Raw genomic sequence first — 13051 nt, forward strand, 5'->3', positions numbered from 1 at the left:
TATATATATATATGTTCTTACTTTCTTATTCATACTCAGGCATAAGAATAAATGCTCTGTGAAGTGGTCTGAAGTCGGAACATCTCTCCCACTTCTGCCAGATCACTAGAGAGGGAACTTTGGAGGCCTGCCTGGCAGAGCCAAGGCTCCAGGCTCCCCACTCGGGACCTCAGCCTCTTTTATTCGAGGGAGGGTACCTAGCACCTTGTGGGATGCATGCATATCTATTGAATGGGGAGTTCCCGTCGTGGCGCAGTGGTTAACGAATCCGACTAGGAACCATGAGGTTGTGGGTTCGGTCCCTGCCCTTGCTCAATGGGTTAACCATCCGGCGTTGCCGTGAGCTGTGGTGTAGGTTGCAGACGCGGCTCGGATCCCGCATTGCTGTGGCTCTGGCGTAGGCCGGTGGCTACAGCTCCGATTCAACCCCTAGCCTGGGAACCTCCATATGCCGCGGGAGCGGCCCAAGAAATAGCAACAACAACAACAAAAAAGACAAAAGACATATCTATTGAATGGATGAATAAATGGATGGATAGATAGATGACTGAGTACAGAGTCTACAGACCTTTAAATGAGATTAAATTATTTAATTAGGGTTTCTCCTTTTGTGTACATTTCCTGGACACCACTATTATACAGGATTCAAAGAATTTTCTTTCATCATACCAAAAAGCAGTGGTGACTTCTGTGGCCACCCTACTGTTTCTGTCATCCTGTGTGATAGAGTGGGATGCTGGGCACAACCTTTGAGCACTTTCTATGGCCCCAGCCCTGTACTTTGGAACAGGGTGGGAACACGGTGGGAACAAGAGAAGGCTGTTAGGGGTGGAATTGGGGCCTTCCAAAGCAGATGTTAAATTCCTAACCTCCAGTACCCCAGAATGTGACTTTATTTGCAAAGATTGTTGCACATGGAATTACTTAAGATGAGGTCATACTGGATGGCGTAGGGTAGGCCCCTAACCTAATATGATTGGCATCCTGATGGCCATGTGAAGATGGAGGATTTGGAGGGATGCATCTGTGAGCCAGGAGGACCTGTGGCTATCAAGCACTAGGCATAAACCAGGCTTTCCCTGAGGACCCTCAGAAGGACCAACTCTGCCAACACCTTGACCTCAGACTTCTAGCCCACAGAATTGTAAAGCCAACAGTTCTTAGTGTTTTAAGCTGCCCAGCGAGCGGTCCTCCACTGTAGCAGCCCTAGAAGCCTGATACAAAGGCCAACATGGAGTTATGGACATAGGCCTTCCCAGTCTTATTTGAGATTTTATAAACCCTGGTCCGAGAATGGTGTCATTTGGGTGGAAGCCAGCATGAACAAGCCACACTTATCTCCCTTCATGTGGAGGCCCATTTGTATTTCTAACACCTGCAATCAGAATGAAGCTTGAAACCAGGAGTGCTTTGCTCTCAGAAGTCCCTGCTGAGTAACTGACCTGGGCCTGGGACTGGTCAGAGGACCCCACCCTCCCAAAGCAAGAGAAGGTCGGTGCAGCAGGTTTTTGTGTTTCTTTGGGTGTTTTCAGGCAGGAGTGGGGGGCAGGGGACATGGGGAGGGAGAAGAGGTATTTCTGCATCTTGAACTGTTCCCAAAGCTTTGTATGAGACTAAAACCCAGGTGTGACAATTCCACGTGGCACATCTCCCTAACAGACTCATCGTAAGATCTTGGATGTGCTAATGGATTTAATGTTGCAACTATTCCCTAAAGATCTCTACAAATTCTCCCCAACTTAATGGACTGACTTGTAACTCAAACAAAGAACCCAGTTTCTTCGCTGTGGAATTCCAAGCAGAGCAACCTGTTCACATGCTTTCCCTGGAGGCCCCTGTGAAATGCAAATTGGCCTCTCAACAGAAATCCTTCTTCAGGGAACAGGGGAACCACGTGTGGCTAGGATAGATCTTTCTGGAGCAGCCATGCGATGCTCATGGCCAAGGCCCACTGACAGCCTTTAATTGTAAGCAGGCATTCCAGAGGCCACTAAAGGATCTGTGCTGGAGATTTAGTCCCTCTATTTGGAAGGCACACTCGTCTCACTGCTCCACTGACAGACACACAACAGGCGGACATGTGGCCAAAGGTGAGACAGGTTAGCCATGGGGCACCCGGTTTACGGAGCCAATACCTGAGGAAATCCTGGCGGGATTTGAAATGCAGGACATGCTGGCTGCCCTGGCACATGCTGTGTCATGGGAGGTGGAAACGTTTAGCCAGTTCCATTCAAAATCAGCTCAATTTTCCAAAGGGGCAAAATGTATTCTTTGAATTATTCAGGGGAGCTTTTATTCACTGAGAAATATGTCAACTAAATTAAAACTACATTTACTCTAACGATATCCTCTGAGATCTCCCCCCCCAACTCTCTCTCTCTTTTTTAACTTGCAAAGAGGAGTCCGGCTGTGTATTTCTGGACAGCCAGCCTCAGTATTCTGAGTGGCAAAATGAAAAATGAATTGTCTTCAAATACTCTACTGAATCATTAGCTGCATCTCAGCAGCCTATTTAATATACTGGGGTCCTCTTCAAAGAGCCTGTGATTCATTCTTTTTAAAAAAAAAAAAACTTTTATTAAATAATAGTTGGTTTACAATGTTCTGTCAATCTGTGCTGCACAGCACATGTGATTCATTCTTATATTTGCCGAGAGATAACATTCCAAAGCATCTGAGGACAGGAAACAGGAGTTCTGGGTTCAGCCCTGACACTAACAAGCTGTTTCACCTTGAATGGGTCTCTGATACTCTCTGGGCCCATAGGCTGGTTGAAGGCTCCAGGGGACCCTCCCACCTCCTCTTCTGCAGCTGCCCACAAGCATCCCATTCCTCCCTCCCTGCCTGCCTCCTTTCCTTCGCCATCACTTCCCGTCTCCACCACTAGGTAAGCCTCCTAGTTATGAGCTCATAGGGCAGCTGGTACCTCCCCTTCAGAGTATTGCTTTCAGACAGAAACTTACATTTATTTATGTGAGCATTTTCTTTGTCATCCATTCCCTTAAGGAAGGAACTGCATCTCTTTTTGCTCACCTTAGGTACTCAACACCTAGAATAATTCCTGACTCATAATGGCTATCAGTAGATATCCCTTGGATAAACAATCAAATCTTCCTGCATCAGGGGTATTCTATCCATTGTATAATGAAGAAACTGGCATTCAGCAAGTTTATGAAATTTGCCCCAGGTCCCATTCCAGTGAAGAGGGCAGAGTGGAAAGTTCCCCTGAGCTGGCTCACTCCAAAGCCCCAGGGACTATAAGGGAGTGCCGATGCCACCAGGATGGGCATTAAAGCCAGAGGCCAGGCCCAGGCCTGAACAGTACGCATGACCCCTTCCCTCCCCAGGGTCTTACTGGGACTCACCTGTATCTGACAACCTTCACTCTGCTTCCTTTACCCCATAAGGCTCCCACCTTCTATTCCAAACCTTCCATGTCTGCTGGGCCTTCTCAACCCTTCCTATAGGACTGCCAGCCTGGTAAAGTCCCCAGAATTGTAACTTTGACACAGATATGGCCTCATCTCCATGACCATGCTCCAGTTTCCTGAGCTGGACCCATGTCAGTCTTTTCTTTGTCTTTTCTTTCTTTTATTTATTTATTTATTTTTTTGGTTGCATCCACGACATGCGGAAGTTCCTGGGCCAGGGATCAAACCCATGCCACAGCAGCAACCTGAGCCCCCATTTCCATGATTGCTGGCTTTTACTGTAATAATTCATCCATTTATTCATTCATTCTAGAAGTGCTAATCATTAAGTGGTCATCATTTCCCTCATACTGTACCTTAAGAAGCTCACAGCCTTGGAGTTCCCGTTGTGGTGCAGTGGACACAAATCCAACTAGGAACCATGAGGTTGCGGGTTTGATCCCTGGCCTCAGTCGGTTAAAGATCCGGCGTTGCCGTGAGCTGTGGTGTAGGTTGCAGAGGTGGCTCGGATCCTGCCTTGCTGTGGCTCTGGTGTAGGCCGGCGGCTACAGCTCTGATTGGTCCCCTAGCCTGGGAACCTCCATATGCCGCAGGTGCGGGTCTAAAATGAAAAACAAAAAACTCACAGCATGGGACTCTAACCACCTCAATCCCACCCTAAAGTGACTCGCTTTCAAGACATTTCCTTTTTCCAGCCAAGGGACCTGCTTGGTCTTGGTGCAGTCAGTTGTGATCAGGGAAAGAACACCAGTGGAGATGGCATAGTCTCTTTCCTAATTGTCAAATTGAAGACATGTGCTTCCTGGCCTGTTAAAATATGAAACTCGCTTTGTACATGGGCACTTACAACCTACAGCAGGCAGGCTGTGCCTCTGAGGCTCCAATCCGTGCCCCGGGGCCCTGACAGATGTCAGCTGTTCAGGAAATTCAGGAGGAGAATATCTGCAGATGGATTCTGGGGCACGTCCTGAAAACATAAACTGGGGAGGAGCGAGCGAGCTGGGCTGCTTAGGAGGCTTTGTATTTGGGGGTGGGGGGGAGCAGGCAGTGGCATCCTAATGCTTAAGGGAGGACTCTGAGAAAAATGTGCATTCAGAGGCAGGGAGGCTTTGGGGTGGGGCGTAGAAGGGGTGAGGTGAGACGATGGCATATGGTGGACAGTGGTGGGAATCTTCCTGTCGTGTTCCCTGTCACGTTCCCAGTGCCCATGAAGGCCTGGGACATTGTGGGCACTCAATCCTCTGTGTTAACTGAACCCAAGAGTGCATGTCTTCTGAGATTCCTTGTTCCAGGTGGTATTCATAGGTGCCTCACCGGAAAAAAACAATAAAGGAGGTCAGAAAATTTGGCAAACTGGCTATTCTTTCCCTCATATTTGCATATTAAGTTCTCGGGTCCTCAAACTTAGTCTATCCGAACCACCACGTGGAGGGCCTGTTAGAATGCAGATGGCCAGGCCCCACCCGCCAGAGTTTCTGTTCAGTGTGGGGCCTGAGAATTTGCATGTCTAACAGGTTCCTAAATGTCCTGGCTCAGGCTGCTGTTACAAAATACTACAGACGGTTTAGACCACAGACATTTATTTTCTCACAGTTCTGGAGGCCGGGAAGCCCAAGATCAAGGTGCCTGCAGATTTGATTCCTAGTGAAGGCCCTTCCTGGCTTGCAGATGGCTGCCTTCTCCCTGTGTCTTCTCTTGGCAGAGGGAAAAAGAGGGGGCTCTGGTCATTCGGATGACACTAATCCCACCATAGGGACCCCACCTTCATGACCTCCTCTAAACTAATTATCTCCCAGGGACCTCATCTGCAGATACCAACACACTGGGGGTTAGACCTTCAACATATGAAATTTGAAGGACGCAGACATTCAGTTGCCAACACTATGCGATGCTGATGCTGCTGGTCCAGGGACCACACTTGGAGAACTACTGCTCTGAGTTACCTTTGCTAAAAGAAATCTGTTCCACTGGGTTAAGTGAAGCTTTTCCAAAACATTCTTGTCACCGGACACCATTGTTCATGGTACATCTTGCAGGATGGTGTTTATAAAACTCGGCTGGGAAAGAAGCCTGAAAGGGTCTAAGCAGAAGATTTTCCTGAGTGATGGCTAGTAAAGGGCCTCATCTCCCCTGGCTGGTCCTGTCCCTCTTACACGCCAGTGAGAGACAGAGCCCTTGGAATGCACAATCCCCACTTCATTGAGAGCAGGATTTCTGCCATAATCTCTGGCCCCCACATCAACCCAAACAACCCTAATAACTCTGTGGAGTTTTGCAGAATTTGCTGATCAGCCCCACAGCGGCCGAGAGAGGCTTTGGCCTGCATGAGAGACCCTGAAGTGCATTATTAAAACTGCAATTATGGTTGAGGCACAATATTATAAAAGTTATAGGTGTGAAGTGCACTTTTTATTGAAGTATGGTTGATTTATAATGTTGTTCATCTCTGCTGCACAGCAAAGTGATTTAGTTTTATATATATGTTTATATATAATGTTCTTTTCCATTATGGTTTATCATAGGATATTGAATATGGTTCCCTTTGCTGTCCAGGAGGACCTTGTTGTTTATCCTGAAGTGCACTTTTTAATTACATGGCAATGAGGCCCAGCAGTAAGACCTGCAAGTTAAGGGATCTTCCCAGGATGTCATACTGGGGTGTGGTGGGAAAGAATAAACCAGCTGGTCCATAGCTGTTACCATAGACAAAAATTATAGTCTGGTGCTGGGGTACCAGGCATATCGTTGGTGCATAATAAAGGTGTGTTTTCTCCCCCCAGGGATGAGTTTAAATCCTGCGTGCTAGCAGTTTTTGATTTATGCTCTCCAAGCACCAGTTGCCAGGACCATTTTTCAGGATGGTTTTGGGCACTTGCCCAAAATGTTCCTCGACCAAATTGCGAATGGGGTTGGTCTCTTTGACACAGGCTACCTTTCATGTTTCTTGCTCCCTGCACTCCACTGCCCTGAGTCAGCGATTGCTTTTTGACAGAAGGCCCAGCGGGGTGCTTTCTGAGCTGTCATAATCACCTTGCCCTGAAAACATGCTGAACTTCTCCCTGCCAGTTCGGAAGCGTGGGCAACCTCCTGGGGAGCTCTTAAATAGATGTGCAAATGAGAGTGGCATCTTTGCTTTGGCATGAGATTGATCTTGGCACTGGCCCAAACCTCATCTTACTCATGTTCCAAAACAGTGGCCTGAGGCCAGACAGCCTTGCAGGTCCTCAGTGAGACCCATTGTGCATGGTTTTCTCTCCCCATTTCAGGAAACTAAGTTCAGCATCGACCTTGTGTCCCATGGGGCAGGGGCTTATGTAGGTCTCTGTGTCCACTGTCATCTGAATCAAACACGTGATAAAGATGGTGCAATGAAGGATGGCTTCCTAGAACACAAGGCACTAGAATAAAGTAACACACTCCTTGGCTTGGTGTACAAGCGTCTCTGTATGGCAGCCCCACTGCTCCCCACCAGCTTCACCTCCGGCCACACGCATCTGACAGGATGTTGGTTGGACTGTATCCTTCCATCATGCATAGAATCCATTTCTCTCCTAATTGCTTTATCAAATTTTCCATTTTGCTCCCATCTCATCTCTCTTCCAAGTCATGAACTATCAGCATTCTCAATTTATTCTTTTTTTTTTTTTTTTTTTTTGACAACTGTATCTTTTATCTCTGGAAATTTCTACCTGATTCTTTTTCAAACCGCCTTCCCCTCTCTCTCCCCTGCTTTCCAATTACTCTGTTTTCTTTCGTTCTTGGACTGTGAGTTTGATCATTTGTTGTGTCTGCTTTTTCTCGCATGTACAAAAGATTGTTTCTTTTTTGTTTTATGTGTTTACTATGAGCTCATCTCTGGGAGGAATTGTCCTGCTCGTACCCTAGATTGTGTGCACATGGCTGTCCAGAGGTGTAGAGTATGTCTTTGCCACAGGCCTAAAAATTTTGAGGATACATTCTTATTTTATTTTATTATTTTATTTTATTTTATTCTTATGGCCACACCATAGCAGTTAGAAGTTCTCAGGCCAGGGATTGAATCTGAGCCACAGCTAAGACCTATACCACAGCTTTAGCAATGCAGGATCCTTTTAACCCATGGCTCCTGGCCATAGTTTGAACCCGTGCCTCCTCAGCATCCCGAGACACTGCAGGCAGATTCTTAACCCACTGCACCACAGCAGTAACTCTCAGAATGCATTTTTAAAGTAGTGTCTGGGAGTTCCCATCATGGCTCGGTGGAGGTGAATCTCACTAGCATCTATGAGGAGGCGGGTTCGATCACTGGCCTTGCTTAGTGGGTTAAAGGATCTGGCATTGCCGTGAGCTGTGGTATAGGTCACAGATGCGGCTCAGATCCCACGTTGCTGTGGCTGTGGTGTAGGCTGGTGGCTGCAGTCCTGATTCGACCCATAGCCTGGGAACCTCCATGTGCCAGAGGTGCGGCCCTAAAAAAAGAAAAGCAAAAAAAAAAAATTAAAATAGTGTCTGAGTTCTAGATTTCCACACCACATGGGCTGTGTATACTTGGGGCCAACAAGGGAGCTCAGAGCAAGTGTGGGGATGTAATGTCTCAGCGGAGGCTTGGTCGAGTGGTTGGCTGGCTGCCTCCCTTCATCCCTAGGATGATGATGGTGGTGGTCCCAGGACCCAGGCTTCAGACAGTACCAAGCTTTATGCAGACATGCCGACTCAAGTCTCCTTTGTGCAGAGGAATTGAGTCAGTCCTCATTTCCGTGGGATCTGAAACCAGGGCTGATAGTCTGGACCTTTCTAACTCTCTTATTTTGGTTTTATTTTGTTATTGTTGTTGCAGTTTATGCAGCTTCTCAACATAATTGGAAAAGGAAAGGTGTATCTATTTAGGTTAAAATATGCTCTAAGCATAGTAGATGCTTTATTTTAGCTCAAGTCACACGATAACCCCATGGTATAGATACTAGTATTATCCTTACTCTGTGGATGAAGGCGTTAAGGATTGGGAAGCTTTCATTATTTTCCTAAAGTCCAGAACATGATTTGCCAGAAATTCCTAAAGGAGGTGTAACATCCAACCCATGACCTCCAGGTTGGGTCTCCATGGACTCTCTGCCCCCTCCTTGGCTGTCCTGCTCACCACATTCTGTGACTGCCTTCAGCCCCAGGGCAGCCCCTTGCTCTGTCAGACCAAAGCTTTCTCAGCCTTCCCCTGCTACGTTTGGTCCTCTCCTCCTGCTGGAATCCTTTCCATCTTGTGGTCACCAGTCCCAGACACCCTTTCTCAGCCTTTCCCCTCTCTAGCACATACTGAGAGTGCTGAGTAGGAGTCAGAGTGCAAAGCTGAGCGTGGACGAGAGAAGCATCATCCAAGCTTAGTGGTAACAGGTCAGATGAGGGAGCGTTTGTTGAGGCGAGGAGCATAGCAGGGGAGCAGGTGAGGCTGGAGGCGGAGTGTAGAACTCAATTTGGAGCCTGATGAGTTTGAAGGGCCCACAGACCATCAATCTGGCCATTCAGGGGCAATCTGACATGTAAGACCATCACTCAGGAGTTAAGTATCTGCTCAATGTCCAGGTTTGGCAGTGAGCATATGAAGCTGAGCCACTGGTAGTGTGTGGAATGAAAAGACAAGAGGCCAAGCGTGGAAGCCCCTGTGGGGGGTGTGGCTCATCTAACTTCCAATAGAAGCTCCTGACGTTAGAAACCATGTCATTTCTTTCCCTTTATTTTCTAGTAATTTTCTGCTTAAATAGAACTGGTCTCCCGGCTTTTTAGGGTTGCAGTGAGGATTAACTAGTACAAGGAATAGGAAAGGCTGCTTTGCAATTGAGAGGCATGTTCCAAGATGGATTGTTGCTATGACTACCGTCCTCCTCCAGCCCCCCAAAGCCCATACCTCATGTTGCCTACAGAAGAAAAGCTGACCAGGTCCCCGGGCCTCTGTTCCAAACTCTCCTTGCAGCCCCAGCTCCCACTCCTCACCTTTCCCAAACCAGTGTGACTCCTCCAAGCTCTGGGTCTGTGCTCCTTCCCTCTTTCCAATGCAATCAGGCACCCCACTCCCCTCCACGGTGTCACCCTGGTGGCTTGCACAAATCTGTGGGCATGAGTCACAACTGTTGCAAGCCTTTCTGTCAATTCTATGTCTGCGCTGGAAGCTCCCTGGGGGCAGCTGCTTTCTTTTCTTCACACAGCAGCATATGCATTCAGTCAATGTCTCTCAGAGTAAGTGAATGTATGAATCTCCATTTGCCTCAAACCTAGTACCTTCTTGGCCAACAGAAAGGACAGACGAATGAAGGAATAAAAGGTTGGTGTTCCATTTGCCTGGAATTTTTTCCTTTCCATCTATTCCTAATGAACTCTTTACAGGTATGTCCATCCTAAATGCCATCTTCTCCCAGCCAGAAGTCAGCTCTTCATTTCCTAGGATCTCATAGTGCTTTGTACCTGGTCTGTAAGACTTACCTCAATTCCCACTGCATTGGACTCTTCTGTGTACTTGATTCCTAACCCCATCCCCCCTTGGATAGAAACTCTTGAAGCCAAAGCACATATCTGACAAGTCCTGAATCCCATGCAGCCCCTGGTACCCTTCTTTGCATACTGATTCATAGGAAACCATATCTCACATTGAATAACTGCATGCAAAAAGACCTGATTTTCTGGGAAAACCAACTCAGAACTCGCAGTGTGGTGCTTTGAAGGACATTTGGACCAACTCATGGGCAGCCTGATCTTCTCCTCCTGTCTCTGGAAGGCTTTCCCTGTCCCTAACTCACCCTAAGCAGCAGCTCACTCCCAGCTCAGACCTCCCTGGCATTGTCCCTGCTCCCCACCCTTCCCCAACATTTGTCCCTGGGCCTCTGTCTCTGATTCACTTGCCAGCTAAACAGCAGCTGCCAGCAGCCACCTTGGGACACATCTGTAGTTTTCCAGAAGGCAAAGCATCTTTGGCCCAACTGAGGCCTTAAGCATCGTCTCAGGGGGTGGTATTGGACAGGCCTGGTACCGTTGGGTTCCCCAGTGATTCACAAACAGTCAGGAATTAAAGTTCTTCTCTCCCCCAAGGAAAGGTCACTTTGCCTAATTTCCTCCTTTCATGGCTGAGCCATCGCCTCGACACATTTATTTTGACTGCCTCCTGGCTTGATCATTTTTCAATTAAATCTGTCCCTGCAGTTCTAGCAGAAGGCTGAAGCGGGTCTCTTCCTGATCATAGATCCACATTTATGAAACCCTAATTAGGTGTTTTCTTTGGCTCTCATCATAGATTACTTGGTGCAAGAAGTCTGCAGGTATAAGCCTAGTTTGTGCTAAAAGCCTATCTGGATGCCCAGTTGGGAGCTAACTGGGGAAGCTCCCAATATTTCCCACCTCTGAGTCTGCCCAGGCTGCTCCCCACTCCCAGAAGGCCCTACCTTCTGATCTCAAAAATATAAATCTTGCCATCTCCTGTGACCTATATTAAAATAAGTCAAACAGATCCCCCTTTCTAATTGCCAGGATTTTCTTTTTTTTTTTTTTTTAATATTCAGTGTGGCAGGTGTACACACACGAGCAGTCTCACACTCTGTGGCAGGTGTTTAAATAAGCACAAACTATTGCAGAAAAAAAATTGACAGTATGTATCAAGAGCCATCGTAATACCTCCATCGTTTGACCTAGTAATTCCATTCCAGGAATCTCTTCCAAGGATACAGTCAGAAATGCAGACAAATACTAATGCAAAAAGAAATTCATTATAGTATCATTTATAATTGTTGGCATACAAGTAATACCTGATAATAAGGGACTAATTAAGTGTAATATATAGTATAATGTAGTATAACCATATTATACAGCCACTTAAAATGAGGTTGGTAAAGGTATATTAACGTTGATGTTAAGTGAAACAAGCAGGTTGTATGTACAATGTAATACAAATAGACCTTTCCCAGCCACTGTTTCACAGGATGCTCTTAGGAATATGATAAACGAAAAAGTCCCATTTTCCAAAAAGTTGTTATAGGCCTATACCCTGAGGTTGCTGGGAACCTTGGATATGCTCATGAAATGGGAAATTGAGAAACAAAAAACAAAACCAAGGCTTGCTGTTCAGCATCACAATTTTTATGCAGGACATCACAAGCGCTGCTATTCTTGGAGCACATTTCAAAAGAGCTAGGGGAAGGGGCTGCCCAGGAACAGACTGTAATGTTGACAGGGATTGCTGTTCCCATTGAGTTATGGACTTATTTCACTTCTTCCTTGGACTTTTGTTTAATATTGTCCTACAGAGATGCTTTAAGTGTTGTGAAAGAAGGCTAGCCAGAGGACAAACCTCCATCTGATTTTGGCCGATGTGGAGCACTATAGAGTCAGCCAGCATGTGGATTCAACAGGGCAGTCAGGCCCACGAGGATGGCCACTGGAAAGGTGGTGATGGTGGCCTGAACAGGGCAGCCCCTGGTGCTGCCTGGTTGACGCTCCTGTCCTGCCTATGTTTCAAAGTACATGGGGAATGGATAGGGTCATGGAACTGCCACCTGCTCCCTCCTTACCCTGGGACTGGCCAGAGGTCTCCTGATGCCTCAAAGAACATCCCCAGGATGTTCTGAGTGCTCATCCTTGATTGCAAACCCCAAATTCAGGATACCTTGCACTTCCTTGGATTGGATGCTTCTTCATTCAAAACTCTCCTTAGTCCCCACTCTTCCATCGCCCCAGACTTTGTCTCCAGGTCTTCCTTTGTGACATACCTACACCCCTGGGTCAGCCTCACCTGGGTCACAGACCCATCCCAAAGATCCCTGCATCCAGCCCAGTGTCTGATCTCAGGTATCAAGGAGGGGAGTGTAAATAGAGTTGGGACCTCTCATGAGACATAATAGGTGCTGAGCTGTACACTCAGTGAAATGTAACAGGATTTACATTTGCCTGGAAACTCCTGCTTGCCTTCTAAGGGCCCCTACAATATTCATCAGGCTTTATCAGGTTATTGGACTTCAAAAGGAGCAATTTTCTGAGACATGTGACAGGGCAGTACAAAAAAAAAAAAAAAAAGAGCATTAAGGGGAAAAATTCTTATTCCAAAATGAAAGGGAAAAGATCATTTAGCATCCCTGTTGGTGTTATCTATTCATGAGAAACAGCACATTTAATCCAACATGGGATGTAGGGAGGGCTTTGATCCCTCACTTGGGGTCACCTTCATGTGGAACTCATCTGTCTCTGCTCCCACAGATGGCAGAAGCAAAGGAAATAAGAGGCTGCGCATGAGAGGTAGACTCCACAGGGTGCAGAGGACTTTGAGGGGGAGGGAGCGTGGAGGAGAGAGGGTCTGACATGATTTCCAAGGCACTTGCTTGGGAGGAAGGGGATGCCATTCTCCACCCTTGCCACCTTTTATGCTTCCTATGTCCTTTCCCAAGACACACCATATTGGTTTCTATTTTGGATGGTGCTATAAGAATTGGTATCTCAAGGTCTGGTTCCCAGGTGCAAAAGTTGTTAGACTACAACAGCTCCTTGGATGAGCCTTTTTACAGAGATAAAGGAATTGGGGGTTGTTCCTGTTCTGAAATACATCCTTCTTCCTCCTTCCATGTTCATTGATTTCCCCTTACTCCTTTCTTCCTTTTCCTCTTCTTCTTTTTTTT

The 13051-nt window shown here is 46.9% G+C and overlaps 1 protein-coding gene across 1 annotated transcript in view; it reads left to right on the forward strand.

The window, feature by feature from the left end:
• The window catches only part of CLSTN2 (calsyntenin 2), a 654299-nt gene that overhangs the window by 600778 nt on the left and 40470 nt on the right, over positions 1-13051 (forward strand). The window lies entirely within an intron of this gene.

Source organism: Phacochoerus africanus, chromosome 1, assembly GCF_016906955.1.
Source record: "Phacochoerus africanus isolate WHEZ1 chromosome 1, ROS_Pafr_v1, whole genome shotgun sequence".
NCBI classification, from domain to species: Eukaryota; Metazoa; Chordata; class Mammalia; order Artiodactyla; family Suidae; genus Phacochoerus; species Phacochoerus africanus.